The following is a 24143-nucleotide window of genomic DNA, read 5'->3' as shown; positions in this document are numbered from 1 at the left end:
TGGATTCACCCTCATCTCCTGGGATCTTTCTGCTCCAAAGGCTCAAGAGGCCTGGGGTTGGGGGGGCGTCAATGCACAGTCTGAAACACAAGGGAGGATTCCGGAATTGAAGGAAGGAGCAAAAAATGGAGAGGAAAGAAACAGAGAGAAAACGCCTCATCTCTCTCCCCTCCCCGTCCCAGCAAGAAATGTGACCAAGGATCAGCATTAGGGGAAATGGTGCCCTGGGTAAAACTTAGACTTTGGCACTTCCCCATCGCCCCTAGACGATCCCCCTCTCACTTTACCCCCTAGCTCCGGCACTCCCAACCCTTGTGCCTCCTTCACACCAACTCCTGCCCCCTCCTGTGCCCTAACCCCTACACTGTGTCCCCTTTGCCCTTAACTCCCATACTCCCCTCTTGTGCCACCAACCACTGCCCCCTCCTGAACCCCCTTGACAGCTAACCCCTGCACCCCTTCCTGTGCCACCAGCCACTGCCCCCTCCTGAATTCCCTTCGCCCCTAACCCCTGCACCCCCTCCTGTGCCACCAGCCACTGCCCCTCTCCTGCACCCCCTTCACCCTAATCCTACACCCCCTCCTGTGCCACCAGCCACTGCCCCTCTCCTGCACCTCCTTCACCCCTAACCCCTGCACCCCTTCCTGTGCCACCAGCCACTGCCCCCTCCTGAACTCTCTTCACCCCAACCCCTGCGCCCCCTCCTGTGCCACCAGCCACTGACCCTCTCCTGCACCCCCTTCACCCCTAACCCCTGAGCCTCAACCCCTGCCCCTCTCCTGCACCCCCTTCACCCCTAACCCCTGCAACCCCTCCTGTGCCACCAGCCACTGCCCCTCTCCTGAACCCCCTTCACCCCTAAACTCTGCACCCCCTCCTGTGCCACCAGCCACTGACTCTCTCCTGCACCCCGTTCACCCCTAAACCCTGCGCCCCAACCCCTGCCCCTCTTCTGCACCCCCTTCACCCTAATCCCTCCACCCCCTCCTGTGCCACCAGCCACTGACCCTCTCCTGCACCCCCTTCACCCCTAACCCCTGCGCCTCAACCCCTGCCCCTCTCCTGCACCCCCTTCACCCCTAACCCCTGCACCCCTTCCTGTGCCACCAGCCACTTCCATCTCCTGCACCCCCTTCACCCCTAACCCCTTCACCCCCTCCTGTGCCACCAGCCACTGCCCCTCTCCTGCACCCCCTTCACCCCAACCCCTTCCCCCGCTCTTTTGTCCCCAACCCCTGCGCCCCCTCCTGCACCCACGTGCGGACAGTGATCTGTGTGCATGGAGCAGCTAGCATTGCTCCTCCCTGGGATGCTGCTCCTCCGGGTACCCCTAGGGGCTGTGGGGGTGGGGAGATGAGAAGTGACGTCATCCGAGCTCCCTGCATCCAGGTCACTTTCCTCAGCTGGGCTGCATAAGGGGAGGGCAGAGAGCAGCAGCTTCTGATGCTCCCCTCACAGCACAGCCCAGGTGGGGAAAGTGACCAGGACGCATGGAGCACATAGTGTTGCTCCTCACTCCCCCCAACCCTCTATGGGCCCATGGAGGAGCATTGGGGCAGGGAAGAGCAGTGAGCACCTTTGCACTGCCACACGGTGCCCTTTGACCCCCTGGAGCCTTGGGTGGCCGCTGGGGGCCCCACCCCTAGTGCCGGCCAGGCTCCCCAGCACAAGCAGCAGAAAACACAGGGAGACTGGCCCCACACTGAGCTGCGGTAGCCTGGGCAGCACGTAATGGAGATCGGGGGGGCTCAGTCTCCCCAAACCTTGCATCACCAAGGGGACAGTGGGGCCCATGACTGGGACCCCGGCCAAATTAGGCCACCCTGCAAAAGTCTCCCCTATGTCAGCCCCAGGGCTGGAGGAACTCCCACTCCCTGCTACGGCCCAGGGGCTGCAGCAGGGGTACGGAGCTTCTCTGGTCTCAGGGCCACAGCGGGGCAGGGGTAAAGGAGTGACAGGGCGGGGCTGGTGGGGGAAGGGGTGGAACAGAGGTGATAGTGGATGGGGCTATGGGTGGAAGGGGGCAGAGCCACAGACAGAAGGCGGTGCATGGTTCTGGTGCTGGGGCCCCCACACTTGTTCTCTCTTTCCCTGGTCTTTGGCATCACTAGCCCCTGCTTAGCGAGTAGGGTTCAGTGGTCCCCATAATGTGGGGTATGACTCCTAGGGAGACATAAAGGAACATTCATGGGGGCACCTCAGGGCCTGAGTCAGCCCCCATGGAGGGCAGGGAGGAAGCACCACTCAGCCCCACTCTGTCCCAGCTCTTCCCCAACCCCACCCTCAGTCTGGGCCTTTGGCTCCCAGCCCAGCGATGACCCCCTTGCCCCTCTCCGCATCCCTCTCCCCAGCAAGCAACAGCCCCACTCCCAGCCCTGCTTCTCGGCCGTGGTTTCCGAGGGGCCACAGCCATGGTTAAGAGGGCACAATGTGAAATATTTGGGGACCACTGTTTTAGCGTGATGTCCTCAATCCTTCTCTGCAGTCCAATAAAAGCTATTCCTCACCCATCTACCCCTCCATCAGGATGGACTAGGTCTGTTCTGCTGCCCTTCACTCATAGAGGAAGGAGAATAACATTTTATTCCACTCAATCCTAAAGTGATTTGTAACCCAAGACCATCCCAAACTGGTCATTTTGGGGAAGCGGCCCCATCATGCTGCATAGCTAGGCAGAGTAGGTGTGTCTATGCAAACACGGTCTGTTCCTGAAGTCTTTCCCCAGCTCCTCACTAGATGTGAGGGGGGAGCTCATTCAGACCCGGGTTACGCTTAGTATTTAAAAACTCCTTTGTGTCCCTATCTCTGTCGGCCTTAGATTTCTCCTCCTGTCCCTTTTGTTACAGCTCAGATGAGGTGGCCCAGTCGTTAAGGTGGTGGACTGCTAATTCATTGTGCTCTGCTTGCATGGGTTCAAATCCCATCCTCACTAGATGCATTTTGTCTTGACTCTTCCTTTATAGACAACCATCTCCCCACTTGGTACAATAACAGACACAACAATGTTGCTTCTTGCAAACAAAAACCTTCTCAGAAACTCCAACACCCGCCCCCCCCCGGCTTTAAATTAAATGTCTAAATCCCAGATTTCTAAGAAATGTCTCTAGTTCTGTATTTCGTAGTTTTTATCTTAAAAGCTAATGTTTCCTCAAGCTGAATAAGGCAACGCTTCAAAGGAAAATGTTAGAAATGGTAGGGGAGAAATAGGAAAGGAAAAAGCCCCTTTTCTCAGGAGATACAAACTCGACTCCCTCCTGTCTCTATCACCAGTGGATTTTGCCTCCCTCCTTCTCAGGTGTAAATAAAATAAAGAGGAGACAAGGTGGTTTGGCACAAACAAAGGTAAGTGTAGTCAGTGTAAAGGTACAGAAAGCTGGGGGAACAGGGGAAAATGCAAACTTAATGAATACAATGAAACAGTGACAGGGTTTGGGAGCTTAACGCTCAGGCCCATAAACCCTCCCTTGGAAACTAGAAAACACTAAACAATGCCCCAACACAGAAACCTTTCCCTACTGTTCAGGTGCAGTGGATCCCAGGTGCCGGTGCGACGCCCAGGACCTTCCACTCTCCCGCTGATTTAGAACAGTTGAGGAGGAGCACTGGGGAGTCCAGACGACGGTTGGGTTTCGTTGCTGGCACGGAGGCCCTCTGGGATGTTGGACACCAGGAATGCAGGACGGCAGGAATAGGGGTGACAGGCCTCCTGTTCCTCAGTCTCACGGTGGGACCGAGGGGGTTCTTCACTCTCCAGCTTGGGAGCACTGTGAAGACACGACCTGGACGGGTGACTCAGAGATTCCCTCCTTCCTCATCACTGCACAACTGTTATCTTTTGTCTGAGCCAGGCAGAGTTTACCTTCATCACGTTCTATCCATCCACTTCTCAAAGTGTCATGTGATGAAGCATTCTCCGTTGTCTGTGCTTGGAGATGATGCTTTGACGTCTTTAATCCTCTATCAGAGTCGCTATGAGTGGAGATGAAAGTGTCAAAGACCTGGGAGAGGAATTCAAATGGATCCCAAACACAGTGCGATCATTGGGAGTTTAAATCCCAGGTTCCATCTATTGGCAAAGCCACTTCTAACAAGGTAGCTGTTTTGTCCCCCATTATGGCACAAGTTTGAAATATGGGCAGCATAGAGCCAATATTCATAACATCAACTACAAAAATGATACATATCTAGAGATAGCATCATTATAATCAGCCAATCAGAACCTCTCCATAGACCCCTTACAAAACAACCTTTCTTCAATATTGACTGCAAATATAGAACAGTGGTCGCAACGGTGATCTATACAGTTACAGATTATGTCAATAACGTCACAGGAGGTGACATGGCATCAGTGAGACTGATATTGGAATAGCTTGCAGTTTTGGTGTCCTCATTTGAAAAAGATGTTGTGAAATTGGAGCTAGGGCAGCAAAGAGCTACCAAATGTTCTGAGGGCTGGAGAAAAATACCTTCTAGTGAGCTATTGAAAGAGCTCAACCTGTTTAGCTTATGAAAAGAAGATTGAAAGGTGACTTCGCTGAAGTGTTGAAGTGCCTTAATGGAGAGAAAAGATTGGTTATTAAAGGGCTCTTGAATCTAGCAGAGAAAGTCTTAACAAGACCCAATGATTGGAAGGTGAAAAGAGACAAATTCCTATTACAACTAAGGCACAAATAGTCAACAGCGAGGATGATTCACCACAGGAACAAGCTACCAAGGAAAGGGGTGGATTCTTCATCTCCTGATGTCATTTAATGAAGACTAGATGCCTTTCTTGAATGTGTTTGCCCCCAAAGTAGCTCTTGTGTCATACAGGAGGCCTGTGACATGCAGGGGGTCAGATTAGATGATCTAATGGTCTCTTCTGGCCAGAAAGTCGACTAATTTCTGAAAAACTGAGTGTAGCATTGGGAGCAGCGTCTGATGTTTTCCTGTCTAGCCGGCTTGCTGACTAGAATGAACGCTCCTTGAGTGGGGTGATCCACAGGGAGCAGCTCAAACCTCCAAAGGTCCAGGGCAGGGGCAGGACATTGGCACAGCAAAGGAGGGATGTGGCAGTGACATCACAAAGGCCTTTTGCAGGACCTAAGACTTATTGGTCCAAGGTGGTGGGGAGGTGGTGACCTCACAAAGAGATGGTGACATCAGCAAGGCAGGACAGGGGTGAGGGACCAGGGAAACCTCAGAGACCCCTGTGGCTTTGCTTCAGCAAGTCTCCTTCTCCAGGTCTCTCTTTGAGGACTGAGAGAGTATTCGGGTTCACGGACGTGAGCACCAGGAGGAACCTCTTTCCAGGTTTCTCCTTCTCTTTTAGTGATTTTACTAGAAAACAGCCGTCCCTGTTTAGAAGGTAAGAGCCTCCTGGAAGTTTGAAAGCTGTTCAGTCTGATCCATCTGGTGACAGGTGAATTCGAGGCATGGAAAACACGAGCTTAAGGAGGCAGAATTTTATTCTGCACCTGGAATTTTGTCCCTTAGAATCACTGGGGACATTAGGGTTTGTCCTTTTTGTTTCACCTCTTCCTCCATCGCTCCCACCCTCCTTTCTCTTCTCTTGCTTCCTTTGTCCTTTTACCTGTTCCCCTCCCAACACCAGGAGGGAGGGGGAGAGAGAGAGTGTGTGTGTGTGGATTTTTTAGTTTTTTGCAGGGCAGTGCTCTGCAGTTCTCACTGTGGAAGGTCTACCCAAAAATGTGAGGCTGAACTATTGCTCGGGAAGTGATCCCCACTGGTGACCTGGGCCATCCTTTGGGCTCTCTGGTGAGATCCCTCAGCCTCCAATCCTCAGTCTCTGCCCTGATTGGCTGAGCCGGGGGTTATTGACAGAGAGGAGACTCAGGTCCTTGTTTTTCTCTTTATAAGTCAAAACCAGTTCTATGTTTGATGAATTTTGCCGCTTCTCTGCATTAGTTGTCTCTGAGCAGTTCATGATCCTCTCTAACATTGCAGTTCTCCTCAAATACTTGCTGAATAGTTACTGTCACTGTTGTTGGTCTGGAGCTCATCTGAGAGCACTTTATTCAGGTCATTCAGTGTCTGAAATTCAAGATCCAATGTGTAGTTTGAAAATCAGGGCTCTTGGGTCCTATTCCCAACTCTGCCTCTGACTGGCTGTGTGACCTAAAACAAGTCAATTCTCCTTTCTCAGCCTTAGTTTCTCCCTCTTTTAAGTAGAAATAATAATGATCCGCTCTTACCTACCTGACGGTGGGTGGAGGATGGGGATCCATTGGAGAGTGTCACTAGGAGTAGGGCATAATATGAGGTGTCCTATCACGTTTACTCAGAGCAGATTAACACGTAATAGAATAGCTGAAATAGTCTATTTTATTTGCATTTTTCTATTTTGAAATTGTTAAGAGCAGCAATGACTTAGCTCAGACTGAAGCATCTTATCTAATGTTTGAGATCTAAGTGTCTCCTCTTTGTGTGCGAGGAGACAATTTAACACACTCTGACAAAGAGGAGATGCTTTTGTTTTGCAATACAATATTTTTGCAAAGAACTTTCATCCCACTTGTTATGATTTTGAGAAACAAACCGGATTAGCCTGAATGGGATTTTCTGACAGAAATGGATTCAATGAAATTTCCCCACCATCTCGATTCCTGAGCTCTATCCCTGCCTCTGGGGGGGTGATTGTCTGTTAGAACAGGAGTCAGGACTGGTGGCTTCTCTTTCTGGCTCTGCCACCACCTTACTGTGTAGGCGCTTGGGTAGGTCACTTCCCTTCTCTGCACCTCAGGCTCCTCCCATCAGTCCAATGGGAACAGGGACAGTTCTCAAACTCCGGGCAGTTGTGAGCCTGAGTGAGATAAGGGGCGTTAAAGCCCTCTGTGAAGGAGAAAGGGGAGTTTCAGAGTGTTTAGCACCAAGGAATTCTAAAGTTTGCTAAAATGTCTAGTCTATGGAAACAAGAAATGGTCGGGGCCAATCTTTAACCAGTGCCTTTTTAAAAGCCCATTCAGGGATGTGAGTCCCTGTCTTTCAGGTACCTGGGGTTCTTTGCCAGCAGGAGAGAAGAGGTTCCTGCCTCCTTTTTTGTGGCCTTGACAAACCAGGTGCTGTGCCCCAGTTCTCGTCTGAGATCCCTGAAAAAGAACATCTTCCCATCCATGAACAAGACAGGACCTTTCTCTAAAAGGGGAACAAAGAGACCCCTGAGACTTACAGACTAGCTAACCTCACTGCCATTGCTGGAGAGATCCTGCAATACATTCTTAAGCACTCAGTTTGTCAGCAGCACCTACAGAATAGTTTGGTTCTTAGGACTAGTGAGCATGGATTTGTCAAGAACAAATCATTCCAAACCAATCCTCTTTCCTTCTTTGGCAGGGTTTTGGGCCTGGTGGAGGTGGGTAAACAGTAGATGGGATCTAGCTTGGGGTTGCTAAGGCTTTTCACACAGTCCCGTAGCACATTCTCACAAGCAAACGAGGGAAATGCAGTCCAGCTGTAATCAGTGTAATGTTGGTGCAGAGCTGGTTGAAAGCCCAGACTTCAGGAGCCCTTCTCCATGTTTGGCTGTCCAACGGAGAGGGTGTACCTAGTGGGTCCGGCAGGGATCAGTCGCGGTCTGATACTATTCAATATTTTCATGAATGATTTGGAAAATGCAGTGGAGAGCATGCTTCTAAAATTTGCAACTGACACCAAGCACTTAGGAGCACAGGGTTGGAATTCAAAACGCCCTTAACAAATTGGACACTTGGTCTTCTTGAGCCAAACTCTATGGTTGGGCCCCTCTCTCTAGACTGGGCTGAAGTGAAACCCCAGAGCCAAACACTCCTCCCAGATACCGAGCTCTGACCTTGAATGGTCAGATGCTGCTTAGCACTGTCAGAGCATCTTTTGCTGGGGGATTCTCCCAACACTTTCCAATAGCGGGAAAGTATGAAATCCCCATTTGACTGCTGGGGACAGAGCCCTAGAATGTGGAGCAACTTGCCGAAAGTCCCCCCAGGAAAAGGAAAACAACCAGCAGTGGAACCAATAGGAAACCCAGCAATGGAACTCAGGAGTCCTGGGGGTGTGCTAAGGTGTCCTGATGTCCCGATTTTATAGGGACAGTCCAAATTTTGGGGTCTTTTTCTTATCTAGGATTCTATTACCCCCACCCCAGTCCCGATTTTTCACATTTGCTGTCTGGTCACTCATGAGTGTGCACATTTGTGGGTCCCAGCTGCCTGCCCCCTTCATTAAAGCAGATGTGCATGGTTACTGCCCTGGGAACTGCAGGGCACCAGGGGACATGGAGTTGGCTGGAGGTAGGGTCTGGCTGCAGGCAGGGCAAGGGATGCGGGGCTGGCTGGCTTCAGGCTGGCTGGTGCATCAGGGGTTTGCTGGAGACAGGGTAGGGGGAGCGGGGCTGGCTGCAGACAGGGGGTGCAGGGCTGGTGCAGGCTGGGGGTGTGTGGGGGCTGGCTGGCTTTGGGCAGGGCCACAAGGGGGAGCGGCAGGAGTTGGCTGGAGACAGGGCAGGGGGTGTGTCAGGGGCTGGCTGTGGGACTGGCTGCAGGCAGGGCAGGGAGGATGCGGCTGGTGCGGGCAGGGCAGAAGGTGCAGGGCTGGATGGCTGCGGGCAGGGCAGGGCAGGGGGTGCAGGGCTGGCTGCAGGCAGGGCATGGGGCAGGGCCGGTGCAAGGATGTTTCATGCCATAGGCGAAACTTACACCTTGCGCCCTCCTCCCCCGCGCCCCCGCCCTAAGGCGCCCCACCCGTGGCAGCTCCAACCTCCACTCTTAGGCGCCCCTCTTGTGGCAACTCCCCCGCTCTGCCCTGCAGCACCCCCTCCCTCGCCCCAGCTCACCCCTGCTCCGAGTACGAGCACCCCAAGCACACCGTGACCGCTTCACTTCTCCTGCCTCCCAGGTTTGCGGCACCTAAGCCTGCCAGGTAGTCAAGCACCCTCCTCTGAGCCACAGCAGCCCTGACACTTGACAATAGAGGCACCTTAACCCCTGAGTTCCTTCAATGTGTCCCCCTCTGGGGTCCAGCTCTGATCACCAGATACTCGGGGCATGTCTATACCACCTGCAGAATCAGTGGGCAGCGATCGATCCAGCGGGGTCGATATATCGCGTCTAGTGTAGAAGCAACACATCGAGTGCTCTCCCCTTGACTGCTGTACTCCAGCTTGGTGAGAGATGCAGGCAGAGTCTACGGGGAGCTGCAGCAGTCGACTCACCACCACTGTGACATTATAAGTATAATCTAATATCTCATTGAAAGGTGACAGGGCCAGAAAGAGTTAATTAACTCACCTCACCGACTGACCTGACCCATGGGTGAACCTTAAGAACTGCTTAGCAAGATATGTAAATGAACAGAGCTTTGAAATGCAAGTCTGCATTGTTAGAAGTAGAAGGGGAGATTTTTGCTCAGGTCTTGTGATGTAAGCAAACAAGTCTTGTCTGTTGCTATAATTTTAATTCAAAGAGCAAAAAAAGAATATTAACATTTATGATGGTACTTGAGTGAAATAGTATTATTGTCTATGTGTCTCTTTGAAGGTTGTGGTAACCTCTATTTGAACTGTTTAATGAATAAATTACCCTGTACTAATTGCCAGGATGTTTGGAAGGAGAGCTAAGCCTATTGTTTTCTCAGGCAGAAAGGCTGCTGGAAATGTATAAGAAGCCTGGGACACGATCCTTCTTCATCTCAGATCTGCTTTGGGTTTCAAGACGGGGAAACCTTAAGCCACAAGGATTGTGATCCCCAGTCACTGACTGGAGCCACCCTGAATATGGAAATTGGACTATAACCTATGGACTATTTCAAAGAGGACTTTTGGCTACTACAAGCTCACCTCTACTATGTATCTGAACCTCAAGAATTGAATTCAAGACCATATGTCTATTAATCTTTTAACCAACATTCTCTCTCTTTTCTTTTCTAATACATTTTTGCTTACTTAATGAGAATTGGCTATAGCATGTATTTTAGGTAAGATCTAAGTTGTAATAGATCCTAAGTATGTGGCTGATCCTTTGGGATTGAAAGAATCTTTTCTTTTATATGATGAAGTAAGATTTTCAGGAATCATCATCACATCTGACAGGTGTGTCTGGACGGAGGCCTGAGGCTGGGTACTTTAAGGGAACTGCGTGGCTTAAACTTTTAAGTAACCAGTGAGGTACTACAGAAGCTGCTTTGTGCTGGCTTGGTAAATCTAAGTATTGAAATCACCACCAGCATTTGGGATTTGTCTGCCCTGTTTTGTTTGCAGTTCACCATGATTAAGTGACCTCAGCTGGCTCCCACAGGGAGCACCGTCACACCTACATCCGGGCTGTAGGGGTCCGAGGGATCTTAGGGGCCTTGTGGTGCACAGATTACTACGTCCAGGCCATAGGGGTCCCTGGGGGGCTTAGAGAGTTTTTGGGGGGACACAGATACCAATCTCCAGGATCTAGGGGTCCCAGTGGGGTTTAGGGGGTTCATGGGGGGCATAGATACCTACGTCCAGGTTGGAGGCATCCTGGGAGTCTTAGGGGATTTTTGGGGGCCCAGGATACCTGTGTCCCGGCTGTAGGGGTACCAGGGGGTCTTAGGGGTTCGAGTGGGCACAGATACGTATGTCCAGGCTGTATCGGTCCCAGAGGCGATTAGAGGTTTTGTGAGGGGCACAGATATCTACATCCAGATTGTAGATGTCCCGGCGGGGGGATAGGGGGGTTGTGGGGGTAGAAATACCTACATCCAGGCTGTAGGGTTTCCTGGGCGGTTAGGGGGTTTCTGAGGGGCACATATACCTACGTGCACATTGGAGTGTCCTGGGGAGCTTATGGAGTCTATATGGGGCACAGATAACAATGTTCTGGCTGTATAGGTCCCTGGGGGGCTTAGGGGGCTTGTGAGGGGGCACAGATACCTAAGCTCAGGATGGAGGGGTCTACAGGGGTCTTAGGTGTTTGGTGGGGGGGCACAGATACCTACGTCCAGGCTACAGGGGTCCCGGAAGGGCTGAGGATCTGTCACGGAGTGTGGTGGAGTCCGGTCCTGCACCTCTCTTCCTGGGACACAAGGTGACTCTCAGCCAGCCAGTAAAACAGAAGGTTTATTGGACAGCAGGAGTGAAGGATACAGCAGAGTTTGGAGGCACAAGCAGGACCCCTCAATCGAGTCCTTCTGGAGGTTCAGGAAACTTAACTCCCAGTTTCGGATTCCCTGAATTCCAACCACCTAGACCAAAACCGAAACTGAACTAACTCCCTCCAGCCGGCCCCTTCCTGTGTCCAGCTTCCCTGGTAAAGGTGCTGACCCCCTCCCCCCTGCCTAGCTCACGTTACAGGCTGAGAACGTGTCCGGTCCTAAAGTCACCCCCTGCTCTCCCATCCCCCACACAGACAGTCCCTACTCCATCACAGTAATGCCCAGAGCATTTCCCTCATGGAGCAACAGTGACACCGTGTGGCCATGCAGGTTAATGCCCAGAACATTTCCCACATGGAGCAACAGTGACACTGTGTGGCCACGCAGGGTAATGCACAAAGCATTTCCTGCATGGAGCAACAGTGACACCCTGTGGCCACGCAGGGTAATGCACAGAGCTTCACACCTACGTAGAGGCTGTAGAGATCCCTGCTGGGGCTTAGGGGTAGTGAGGGGCACAGATAGCTACGTCTAGGCTGGAGGGATTCCGGTGGGGATTTGGGACTTCATAGGGGACACAAATATCTACATCCTGGCTGGAGAGGTCCCTGGATGGCTTAGGGGATTGTGGTGAGCACAGACACATACGTCCAAGCTGTAGTGGTCCCTGGGGGTTTAGGGAGTTGGTGAGGGGCACAGAAACCTATGCATGGTCTGGAGGGATCCCTGGGGGACTTGAAGAATTGTGGTTGTGCAGATACCTATGTCCTGGTTGGAGTGGGCCCTGGGGAGCTTAGGGGTTTGTGTGGCATACACATAGCTACAACCAGGCTGGTGGGGGACCTATGGGTCTTAGGGGGCTTGTGGGAGGCAGAGATACCTATGTCCAGGCTGGAGAAGCCCTGGTGAGGGCTTAGGGAGTTCCTGGAGGTCACAAATATCTACTTCCAGGCTGGAGGGGTTGTGGGGGTATTTGAGAGTTGTGGGGGGGCACAGATACCTATTTCGAGGCTGTAGGCGTTCCAGGGTTGCTTTGGGGCATTTTGGGGTACAGATACCTATGTCCATGCTTTAGAGTCGCTGGGAGGATCAGTGGGTTTGTGAGGGTGCACAGATACCTACTTCCAGGCTATAGGGATGTTGGTGGGGCTTAGGGGTTTGTGGGGGGCACAGATACCTTCATCCAGGCAAGAGGGGTCCTAGGGGCCTTAGGGGGGGTGGGGGAGCTCAGATAACTATGTCGAGGCTGGAGGGGTCCCATCGTGGCCTAGGGGGTTTGTGAGGGGCACAGATACCTGCGTCTAGGCTGGAGGGATTTCGGGGGTCTTAGGAGGGTTGTGGGGTGTGAGATACCTATGTCTAGGCTGGAGGGGTCTCGGGGAGGATTAGGTGTTTTGGGGGGAACAGATACCTACATCCCGATTGTAGGGGTCCCTGGGTAGCTTAGGCGCTTTGTGGGGGTCACAGATACAAACATCCATGCTGTAGGGGTCCTGAGGGTCTTTCTGTGGCTCTGGGGGTCACAGATACCTACCTACAGGCTGGAGGGGTCCTGTGGGTATTAAGGTGTTTGTGGGGCGTACAGATGCCTACATCTGGGCTTGCGGGTTCCCTGGGGGGCTTAGAGGTTTGTGAGGAGCACAGATACCTTTATCCAGGCTAGATGGGTCCCGGTGGGATTAGGGGGTTGTGGGGAGCACAGATACCTATGTAAGCAGAAGCAGGATGAACTCTACCTTGACATCTGGTGGTGAATTATGGAGAGTGTAGAAAAGAATTTCAGGGACTGATCGTGTTTGCATAGGCACACCCACCCCTCCTGACACGGCAACGACAGCCTGGGACGGCTGCTTTGGCAGCTGTGGTATCCCCGGTTTATTTGTTGTTGGGGCATGACATGTGGAGTGTTGTCACCCTGATTGTGTGGATGAGGAACTGTGAAACTGCTTTGAGACAGGGATTCTCACCATCACTTGAGGGGCACTTGCTAGACAAGGGAGTGAGCTCCTTGGGTGAACCAAACACATGAATTGCATTTTCTTCTCTTTTAGCAGTTGAAGAGTAAAGCTGAAATTTGATTTTTTTAACAATTGAAGTTTTAGGTTTCTGAGCTGAAATCACTGAAGAGCTTTGTTAGCTAGTAAAAGAGTCTGAAGTTATGTTGGGGAGCAGAGCAGCTGACAGAGAGAAGCAGTTTGTGGGATGGTTGGAATAGCTCACGGAGTGAGGTGAGCTGAGTAGTTTTTTAGAACAGCTAGAGCAGATCACCGGTCGGCTGGCAGAACAGAGTAGCTGGTGGATCGAGCTGAGCAGTTCATGGGGAAAGCGGAAGCAGAACCCCACAGAGAGGCAGGGCAGTCAGCAGTAGACCACGTAAAGTGCTCCTTTCTACCCAGGCTGGCAAGGGGAAAAACCCTGCAGATAGACTCTTGAACTCTGGGGTTGCGCAACTGTGGGTGATTTTGGGGTTGCTGGACTCTTGAAACATTTGAGGTATTGGACTTTGGAGTCTTGGAGTGATTTGGGGATTGCTAGACTCAAGAGCCCAGGGAAAAGGACACGGCCTAATTGAGGTGTTTTCCCAATTTAATGCTATGTTGTTTATCTCACGTTATTAAACATTTTCTGCTACACCCAGACTCTGTGCTTGCGAGAGGGGAAGTATCGCCTCTTTGAGGCACCTAGGGGTGCGTATGTAAAATTTTCCCATGTCACTGGGTGGGGGCTCGAGCTGGTTTGCATTACGTAGTAGGGAAGGGACCCCTATGTATTGAACCCAGTCCTTGCTGCTATCAATTCAGCCTGGCAGAAGGGTTCCACCTACATGCAGGCTGAAGGGGTCCTTGGGAGGCTTAGGGGGTTCGTGGGGGGCACAGATACCTACGTCCAGGCTGAAGGGGTCCAAGAGGGGCTTTGGAGGGTTAGTAGGGGGCACAGATATTTATGTCACGGAGTGTGGGGGAATCCGGTCCTGCACCCCTCTTCCTGGGACACACAGTGACTCAGCCGGCCAGTAAAACAAAAGGTTTTTTTGGCCAACAGGAACGAAGGATACAGCAGAGCTTTTGGGCACAACCAGGACCTCTCGATCGAGTCCTTCTGGGGGTTCAGAAAGCTTAGTTCCCAGTTTGGGAATCCCTGAATTCCAATAACCCAGCTCCAAACCAAAACTGAACTAACTCCCTCCAGCCGGCCCCTTCCTGTGTCCAGCTTCCCAGGCAAAGGTGCTGACCCCTCCCCGCTGCCTAGCTCGAGTTACAGGCTTAGGTCCTGTCCCTCACCTTACATCACTCCCTGCTCTCCCATCTCCCACACAGATAGTCCCTACTCCACCAGGGTCCCTACCCGTGGGGCCCCTAACCCTGGCTCCTGGGGCCCTACCCCTGTGCCCCTTACTCTAGCTCCAGTTGCCATACCCATGGGCCCCTAACCCGAGCTCCAGAGGCTCCATCCCTGGGGCCCCGAACAATAGCTCCAGGTGCCCAACCCGTGGGGCCCATAGCCCTTGTTTCAGGGGCCCTACGAGTGGGCCCCTAATCCTAGCTCCAGAGGCCTTAAGCGTGAGATCTCTAACCCTAGCTCCAGGGGCCCCACCCCTGGGACCCCTAACCTTTGCTCCATGGGTCACATCCCTGGGGCACCTAACCCTAGCTATAAGGACACTGCCCAAGGGGTCCCAAACCATAGCTCCAGAGGCCCTACACATGGGGCTCCTAACGCTAGCTCCAGAGTCCCTACCTGTGGGACCCCTAACCCTAGCTCCAGGTGCACTACCCCTGGGGCCCCTAACGCTAGCTCCAGGGGCCATACCCATGGGGTCCCTAATCCTAAATCCAGGGGTCCCATTCGTGGAGCCCCTAACAGTAACTCCAAGTGCCCCATACCTGGGGCCACTAACCCTAGCTCCAGGGGCCCTACCCATGGGGCCCGTAAACCTAGCTCCAGGGGCCTTACACGTGAAGCCCCTAACCATAGCTCCAGAGGCCCTAACTGTGCGGCCCCTAACCCTAACTCCAGGGGCCTTACCCGTAGGGCCCCTATCCCTAAGTGCAGGGGCCCTTCAACCTGGGGCCCCTATCCTTAGCTGCAGGGGCCCTACCAGTCAGGCCACTAACGCTATCGCCAGAGGCCCTTCACGTGGGACCCCTAACCCAAACTCCAGGGGTCCTACCGCTTAGGGCCCTAACCCTAGCTGCAGGGGTCATACCCATGGTGCCCCTAAACTTAGCTCCAGGTGCCCCATCCCTGGGGCCCCTAACCCTAGCTTTAGGGACCCTGCTCGTAGGGCCCCAAACTATAGCTCCAGGGGCCCTACCCATTGGGATCCTGAAACAGTCTGACTTTTTATTATGGAGAAAAAACAACCCAGCTATAGGGCTCTACCCCTGGGGCCCCTAACCCTAGCTACCGGGGACCTACCACTGGGCCCCTAACCCTAGCTCCAGGGACTCCTTCCCTGGGGCCCCTAACTCTAGCTCCAGGGGCCCTACCAGTGGGACCCCTAACCCTAACTGCAGGGCTCCTACCTGTGGGCCCCTAACCCTAGTTCCAGAGGCCTTACCCGTGAGACCCCTAACCATAGCTCCAGGGGCCCTACCACTGAGGCTCATATCCCCAGCTCCAGAGGATCTACTCCTAGGGCTCCTAACCCTAGCTCCAGGGATCCTACCCATGGGACCCCTAATGGAAATTCCAGGGGCTCTAACCCTTGGGGCCCTAACCCTACCTCCAGGGGCCCCATCAATGGTTTCCCTAACCCAACTCCAGGGGCCCTACTCGTGGGGCTTCTTCCCCTAGCTCCAGGGGCCCTACCCGTGGTTCCCCTAACCCTAGCTCCAAGGGCTCTACCCGTGGGACCTTACCCTAGCTCCAGGGGCCGTCCTCGTGGTGCCCCTAACACTAGGTCCAGAGGCCCCACCCCTGGGAACCCTAACCCTAGCTCCAGGGGCCCTAAATGTGGGAATCATAATCCTAGTTCCAATGGCCCTACCTATGGGACCCCTAACCTTAGCTTCCGGGGCTCTACCCCTTGGGTCCATTACCAAAGATCCAGGGGCCCTACCCCTTGCGCCACTACCCCTATCTACAGGGGCCCTCTCCGTGGGGCCCCTAACCCAAGCTCCAGGGACCCCACCCCTGCATCCCCTAACCCTAGCTCCAAGGGCCCCATACCTGGGGCTCCTAACCCTAATTCCAAGGTCCCTACCCGTGGGCCCCCTAACGCTTGCTCCAGGCACCCTGCCCGTAGGGCCCTTACCTTAGCTAAAGAGGCCCTACCCATGGGGTCCTTAGCCCTAGCTCCATAGACCCCACCCCCCTGGAAACCCAAACACTAGCTCCAGAGGCCCTACCCACACGAACACTAACCCTAGCTCAAGGGCCAAGTCCCTGGGGCCCCAAATCCTAACTCCAAGGGCCTTAGCCATGCGCCCGCTAACGCTAGCTACAGGGGCTCTACGCATGGAACCACTAACCCAATTTCCAGGGGCCCTACCCATGGGGTCCCTGTCCCTAGCTCCAGTGTCCCAACCGGTGGGACCCCTAACCATAGGTCCATGGGCTCTACCCCTGGGGCCCCTAACCGTAGCTCCAGGCACCCCACCACTAGGACCCCTATCCCTAGGTCCAGGGCCCACCCCTAGGACCCCTAACCCTAGCACCATGAGCCCCAGCCCTGGGGCCCCTAACCCAAACTCTAGGGTCCCTTCCTGTGGGGCCCCTAACCCTAGCTCCAGAGGACCTACCCATGCGACCACTAACCCTAGCTATAGGGGCCTTACCCCTGTGTCCCCTAACCCTAGCTCCAGATGCCATATGCGTGGGCCCCTAACCCTAGCTCCAGGGGTCTGACCCCCAGTACCCCTAACCCAAGCTCCAAGGACCCCATCCCTATGGCTTCTAACCCTAGCTCCACGGGCCCAACCCATGGGGATCTAACCCTAGCTACAGAGTCCTTACCCGTGGGACCCCCAAACCTAGCTCCAGGGGCCCTACCATTGGGGCCCCTAACCCTAGCTGCAGGGGCCATACCCGTCGGGCCCCTAAACATATCTCTAGGCGCCCCAACCCTGGGACTCTTTACCCTAGCTTCAGGGGCCCCATCCCTGGGGCCCTTAACCCTAGTTCCAGGGGCCCTACCCATGGGGCTCCTATCCCTAGCTTCAGGGACCCCACCCGTTGGGCCCTTAACCCTAGCTCCAAAGGCCCTACTTTTGTGACCCCTATCCCTAGCTCCAGGGGGCATACCCCTTGGGCCCCCAGTCCTAGTTCCAGGAACCGTACTCGTGGGGCCCCTATCCCTAGTGTTAGGCCTGAACAAAGATATTGCAGACAAAACCAGGTATGCCAACCTGACCAAAATCAGACTAACAGAGGTTTTTGGGTAATTCCTGAGTGGAAAACACTGAGAAGCAGCAGCATGTCTCAGAAGCGCTGGGAAAAAGTGAGATAAGCGAGAAGCTGCATTCCTGGCATAGTACCAGATGTGCTGTGTTAGGGCAGCTCCTTCGAAGAACTGATAAGAGCCCTAGTTTCCCAGCCTCCTTGTTTTCACTCCCTGGTTTTGTTCGTTGTTTGTTTTTAACTCCCCTACATTTCTAACTTTAGGTATGTATGTATACTAAAGGTGTCTAGTTTCTAGTTGTTAAAAGAAGGGAGTGGGTTGCTCCAGTGAATAATTTATGACGCGACAGAACTGTCTATACAGGCTTATACTAAGATTTAAAGAGCGGGCTGGTTCTCTCGGGAGACGAGCTGCTCTATATTGATGCGTGCACTTGTCAATAAAGAGCTTTTGATCGGACCTTGCTGGTGTTGCCTGTCTCTCTCGCGGTCAGACAACTAACTTTGCCATCTGGGGGTAAGAGTCCCTGACACTAGCTCCAGGGGCTCTATCCCTGGGGCCCCTGACCCTATCTCCAGGGGCCCTACCCGTGGGGACCCTAATCCTAGCTCTATGGGACCTCCCCATGGGGCCCCTAGCCTTAGCTCCATGGGCCCTACCCGTGGGGCACCTAACCCTAGCTCCAGAGGCCCTTCCCTTAGGATCCCTAACCCAAGCTCCAGGGGCCCTATCCGTGGAGCCCGTAACCCTAGCTCCTGAGCTCCTACCTATGGGAGCTCTAACCTTAGCTCCTGGCTTCGTGCCCATTTGACCCATAATCCTAGCTCCAGGGGACCTACCCGTGGGACCCCTAATCTTAGCTCCAGGTTCCTTACCCCTGGGGTGCCTAACCCTACCTTCAGGGGCCCTACCCGTGGGGCCTCTAACCCTAGTTCCAGGGGCCCCACTCCTGGAACCCCTATCCCTAGCTCCATGGGCCCCATCTCTGGGGCTCCAAACCCTAGCTGCATGGGCCCTACCCCTGGGTCCTCTAACTCTAGCTTCAGGGGCCCTACCAGTGGGACCCCTAACCCTAGTTCCATGGGTCCCACCCCTTGGACCCCTAACCCTTGCTCCAGAGGCCCCATTGCTGGGGATCCAAACCCTTGCTCAAGGTACCCTGCCCATGGGGCCGCTAACCCTAGCTCCAGGGGCCCCACCCCTAGACACCTGAACACTAGCTCCAGGCACCCCACCCCTGGGACCCCCAACCCTTGCTCCTGTGGCCCCGTCCCTGGGGCTCCTAGCCCTAGCTCCAGGGTCCCTACATGTGGGAACCCTAACCCTAGCTCCAACGGCCCTTCCCGTGGGGCCCCTAACCCTAGCTCCAAGGTCCCTTCTCGTGGGACCCTTAACCCTATCTGCAGGCCCTGTACCCCTGGGTCCCCTAACCCTAGCTTCAGAGGCCCTACCCATGGGGCCCTTTACCCTAGGTCAAGGGGCCCTATGCATGGGTCCCCCAACCCTAGCTCAAGGGGCCCTATCTCTGGGGCCCCTAAACCTAGCTCCAGGGGCCCTGCCCGTTGGACCCCTTTGCCTAGCTCCAGGGTCCCTTGAAACACTTGGGAAAATGTGTTTGACTGTTCAGGCATTGGGAGCTCAGCTAAGAATGCAAATGCTTTTCAAAGACTGCGGGGACTGTGGGATCGCTGGAGTCCTCAGTCTCCCCTCCCTCCCTCCATGAACGTCCATTTGATTCTTTGGCTTTCCGTTACGCTTGTCACGCAGCACTGTGCTGAGTCCCGGCTGTGGACTCTGTCTATCACAGCCTGGAGATTTTTTCAAATGCTTTGTCATTTCGTCTTCTGTAACGGAGCTCTGATAGAACAGATTTGGCTCTCCATACAGCGATCAGATCCAGTACCTCCCAGACGGTCCACGCTGGAGCTCGTTTTGGGTTTGAGACTGCATAGCCACCTGTGCTGATCAGAGCTCCATGCTGGGCAAACAGGAAATGAAATTCAAAATTCGCGGGGCTTTTTCTGTTTACCTGGCCAGTGCATCCGAGTTCAGATTGCTTTCCAGAGCGGTCACAAGGGTGCACTGTGGGATACCGCCCGGAGGCCAATACTATTGAATTGCGGCCACACTAACCCTAATCCAACATGGCAATACCGATTTCCGCGCTACTCCCCTCGTCGGGGAGGAGTACAGATATCGGTATTAAGAACCCTTTATATCGATATAAAGGGCTTCATTGTGTGGACGGGTGCAGGGTTAATTCGTTTTAATGCTGCTAAATTCGATTTAAATGCTTAGTGTAGACGAGGCCTAAGAAAGCGGCTGTTTGACCTACAAACAACGACAAAGTAAAACCTGTAAGAGCAGCCTTTCAGTTCAGAGGCCTGATAATAAGATGTTACTAATAACTGATGAAAGAGTTACAAATGACTCAAAACCATACTCAGAACAAACCAAATGGGAACACAGACAACACCATTTTTCTTCGCTGCTCTTCAACCACGATATTCTCCCCATAGGGAGGTCCATCGCTCCTGGGGGTTCAGTGCCACAGTAACAGGGTGATGTGTGCAAGGGATGGAGGAAGCTGCTATTCCATCTCCCTAGTCCAAAAATCAGTTTAATAGCTAGTCCTGAGATAGAGGAAGTATCAGTTATTAAAGTCATAAGAACTAATTTAACATTGTGATTCCAGCCAATGTTAAAATGATCTAACATTCAGGTTAATAGAAACATTTCTAGTCCTCTGCATAGAACGCTCAAATGATGCAAAAATAGCAAGTTTGCTTTAAAAAGTCATAAAAGGGGTGTCATCCAGAATCTGACACTTGGTGAAACGTAAGTCTAGAACACACAACCAGTTTGGGGATTGTGCTCTGCTTCTTAACAATCTGCCCTGAGGTTGCCACTCACAGTCACAAGCTACTCCAGATGGCTGGGGCTCTCTCATGGATCAGTAACTGGTTAGCAGCTTGGAAAGAAAGAGTAGGACTAAATAGTCGTTTTTGCAGTGGAAAGGGGTAAATAAAAGGCTTCCAAAGTATGAGACGAGGCTACAGACATTAGGGCTGGTCAGTTTAGACAAGACCGTAGAGCACCAGTTCTCAACCAGGTGTCTGCCAAAAGAAACCAGGCTTGACCCACATCCCCAAGCCACCAAGCCTACCTGCCTGCATTGAAGGGGGAGAGAAAGGGCACAACAAAAAATGGCAGCATCAATGCAGAAGAGAGAACTCTTCCCCTGCCATTATCAGTAAGGGTTGCCTCACAGCCACTGACTCCCTGAACAGAAATAGCAAAAGTCCCACCACAATTCTACTTCCTTTCCACTACAAGAGATAACAGAAGTTAAACTAACTGGTCTGTAGTTTCCTGGGTTGTTTTTATTTCCCTTTTTATAGATGGGCACTATATTTGCCCCCTTCCAGTCTTCTGGAATCTCCCCCGTTTCCCATGATTTCCCAAAGATAATAGCTAGAGGCTCAGATACCTCTTCTATTAACTCCTTGAGTATTCTAGGATGCATTTCATCAGGCCCTGGTGACTTGCAGGCATCTTACTTTTCTAAGTGATTTTTTACTTGCTCTTTCCTTATTTTCCCTTCTAAACCTACCCTCTTCCTGTAAGCATTCACTATACTAGACCTTCCTTCAGACTTCTCAGTGAAGACTGAAACAAAGAAGTCATAAAGCATCTCTGCCATTTCCAAGTCTCCCGTTACTGTTTCCCCCTCCTGACTGAGCAGTGGGCCTACCCTGTCCTTAGTCTTCCTCTTGCTTCTAATGTATGACAAATACCAATGTCCTGGCTCTGGATGTTCCTCCACGGTGGCCTCAGGGCTGGAAGAGCTCCCACTCCCTTCTATTACCTGGGGGCTGCAGCAGGGGCACAGAGCTTCTCTGGTCTCACTCCATTACCCCTGCCCCGCTGTGGCCCTGACACCAGAGAAGCTCTGTGCCTCTGCTGCAGCCTCTGCGCCATATCAGGGAGTGGGAGCTCCTCCAGCCCTGGGGCCACCGTGAGGGAGACTTTTCCAGGGGGACCCAATTTGGCCAGGGGCCCCCGGGACCCCGACAGCCTGGATGTAGGGTTATGTGCGACCACAGCCCCTCTATGACCCCAGGAACATCTACAGCCAGGACATTGGTATCTGTACCCCCCGAACCCACAAAGCCCCCCAGGGATCTTTACAGCCAGTATGTTGGTATCTGTGCCCCTCATAAATCTCCTAAGAGCTCCAGGACCCCTCCAGTCTGCATGTAGGTATCTGTGACCCCCATAATTCTCCTAAGACCTTTGCGACCCCTCTAGTCTGCACGTAGGTATCTCTGACCCCCAGAAATCCCTGAATGCCCCAGGAACCCCTACAGCCTGGACTTAGGTATCTGTGACTCCAACGAAACTCTTAAACCACCCAAGACACCTCCAGCTATGACGTAGGTATCTGTTCCCCCCTCAACCCCCAATCTCCTCGGGACCCCTAGACCCTGGACGTAGGTATCTGTGTCAGCCCCGATCCCTTAAGCACTCCCATTATCCCTTCAGCCTGGACGTAACTACCTGTGACCCCCACGAACCCCCTAAGCCCCCAGGGATCCCTACAGCCTGGGTACAGGTGTCTGAGCACCACACGAACCCCCTAAGCTCCTCGGGACACATCCAGCCTGGATGTATCTGAGCCCCCAGTGAACCGCCTAATCTCCTCGGGACACCGACAGCATGTACCTAGGTATCTGTGCCCCCCACAAACCCTCTATACCCCCCAGGACCCCTCCAACCTAGATGTAGGTATCTGTACCCCCACAGCCCCCCTGGGACTCCTACAGCCTGGAGGTTCGTATCTGTGCCCCCCATGAAACCCCAACCCCCCTGCCGCCTCCAGCCTGGACATAAGTATCTTTGCACCCCATGAACCCATAAGCACCTGTAGGGACGCCTACAGCATGGACTTAGGTATCTGGGGGCCCCCAAAACCCCCTAAGCCCACCAGGGACCACTACAGCCTAGAGATAATTATCTGTGCCCCCTGAACCCCATAAGCCCCCCCTGGATCCCTCCAGCCTGGATTTAGGTATCTGTGTCCCCTACGAACCCGCTAAGCTCCCCAGGGACCCTCCAGACTGGACGGAGGTATCTGTTCCCCCCCACAATCCCTAAGTGCCGAGACACCCCTCCAGCCTGGAGGTAGATATCTTTGCCCAACACAAACTGCCTAAGCCCCCCTCCATCGGGAACCCTCCAGCCTGGATCTAGGTATCTGTGCCCCTCCAACACACTTATTCCCCCTGGAAGACCTATTGCCTGTACTTAGGTATCTCTACCCCCCGCAAACCCCCTAAGCCTCCCAGGGACCCCTACAGCCTAGACGTAGGTATCTCTGATACCCAGAAAACCCCTAATCCACCCAGGGAGCCCAACAGCATAGACCTAGGTATCTGTGCCCCCCAGGAACTCCCTACACCCCCAAGGAACCACTCCAACCTGGACATAGATATCTGTGCCTCCCAAAAAACCCTAAGCCCCCCAGGGACCCCTAGATCCTGGAGATAGGTATCTCTGCTGTCCACAAAAACCCCTAATCCTTTAAGGAACCTCTCCAGCCTGGATGTACATATCTGTGCCCCCCACAACCCCCCTAAGCACCCCGGGACCCCTCCAGCCTAGATGTAGGTATCTGTGAACCCCCAAAGCCCTAAGCCCCCCCAGAATGCCTATAGTCTGGACGTAGGTATCTGTGTCTCCTACAGTACCACTAAACCCCCCCCAGGGACCCCTCCAGGACATACATAGGTATCTGTGCCCCTCACCAAGTCCTTATACCCTCAGGGATCACTGTGCTCACCACAACCCCCTAAGAGTCCAGGGACCCCTTCAGCCTGGACGTAGATATTGCTGTCCTCCGGGAAGCCTTTAATCCATACCAGGACCTCTACAGCCTGGACGCAAGTACCTATGCCCCTCACAACCCCGCTAACTCTCCCAGGGTGCCGCCCATACTGGATGTTGATATCTGTGACCCTACGAACCCCCGTAAGCCCTCGAGGGATCTCTAAAGCCTCCACATAGGTGCGATGCTCTGTGCATTACCCTGTGTGGCCACATGGTGTCACTGTTGCTCCATGCAGGAAATGCTCTGTGCATTACCCTGTGTGGCCACAAGGTGTCCCTGTTGCTCCATGCGGGGAAATGCTCTGTGCATTACCCGCGTGACCACATGATGTCATTGTTGCTCCATGCAGGAAATGCTCTGTGTATTACCCTGCGTGGCCACACGGTGCCACTGTTGCTCCATGCAGGAAATGCTCTGTTCATTACCCTACGTGACCACATGGTGTCACTGTTGCTCCATGCAGGAAATGCTCTGTGCATTACCCTGAATGGCCACACGGTGTCACTGTTGCTCCATGTAGGAAATGCTCTGTGCATTACCCTGTGTGGCCACACGGTGTCACTCTTGCTCCACGGGGGAAATGCTCTGTGCTTTACCCTGCATGGCCACACAGTGTTACTGTTGCTCCATGCGCGAAATGCTCTGGGCATTACTGTGATGGATTGGGGACTGTCTGTGTGGGGGATGGGAGAGCAGGGGCTGACTTTAGGTGAGGGACAGGACCTAAGCCTCTAACTTAAGCTAGGCAGCGGGGAGGGGGTCAGCACCTTTGCCCAGGAAGCTGAATAAAGAAAGGGGCTGGCTGGAGGGAGTTA

General features: G+C 53.5%; 1 pseudogene; it reads right to left on the bottom strand.

Moving 5' to 3' along the window:
• Positions 1-23662, bottom strand: part of LOC127051472 (zinc finger protein 3-like) — a 252827-nt pseudogene extending 229165 nt beyond the window's left edge.
• Between the last annotated feature and the right edge of the window lie 481 nt (positions 23663-24143).

The sequence above is a fragment of the Gopherus flavomarginatus genome, chromosome 5 (assembly GCF_025201925.1).
Source record: "Gopherus flavomarginatus isolate rGopFla2 chromosome 5, rGopFla2.mat.asm, whole genome shotgun sequence".
Classification (NCBI taxonomy): domain Eukaryota; kingdom Metazoa; phylum Chordata; order Testudines; family Testudinidae; genus Gopherus; species Gopherus flavomarginatus.
The sequence above is the reverse complement of the archived record's forward strand: the minus strand, read 5'-3'. Positions and strand labels throughout refer to the sequence as shown.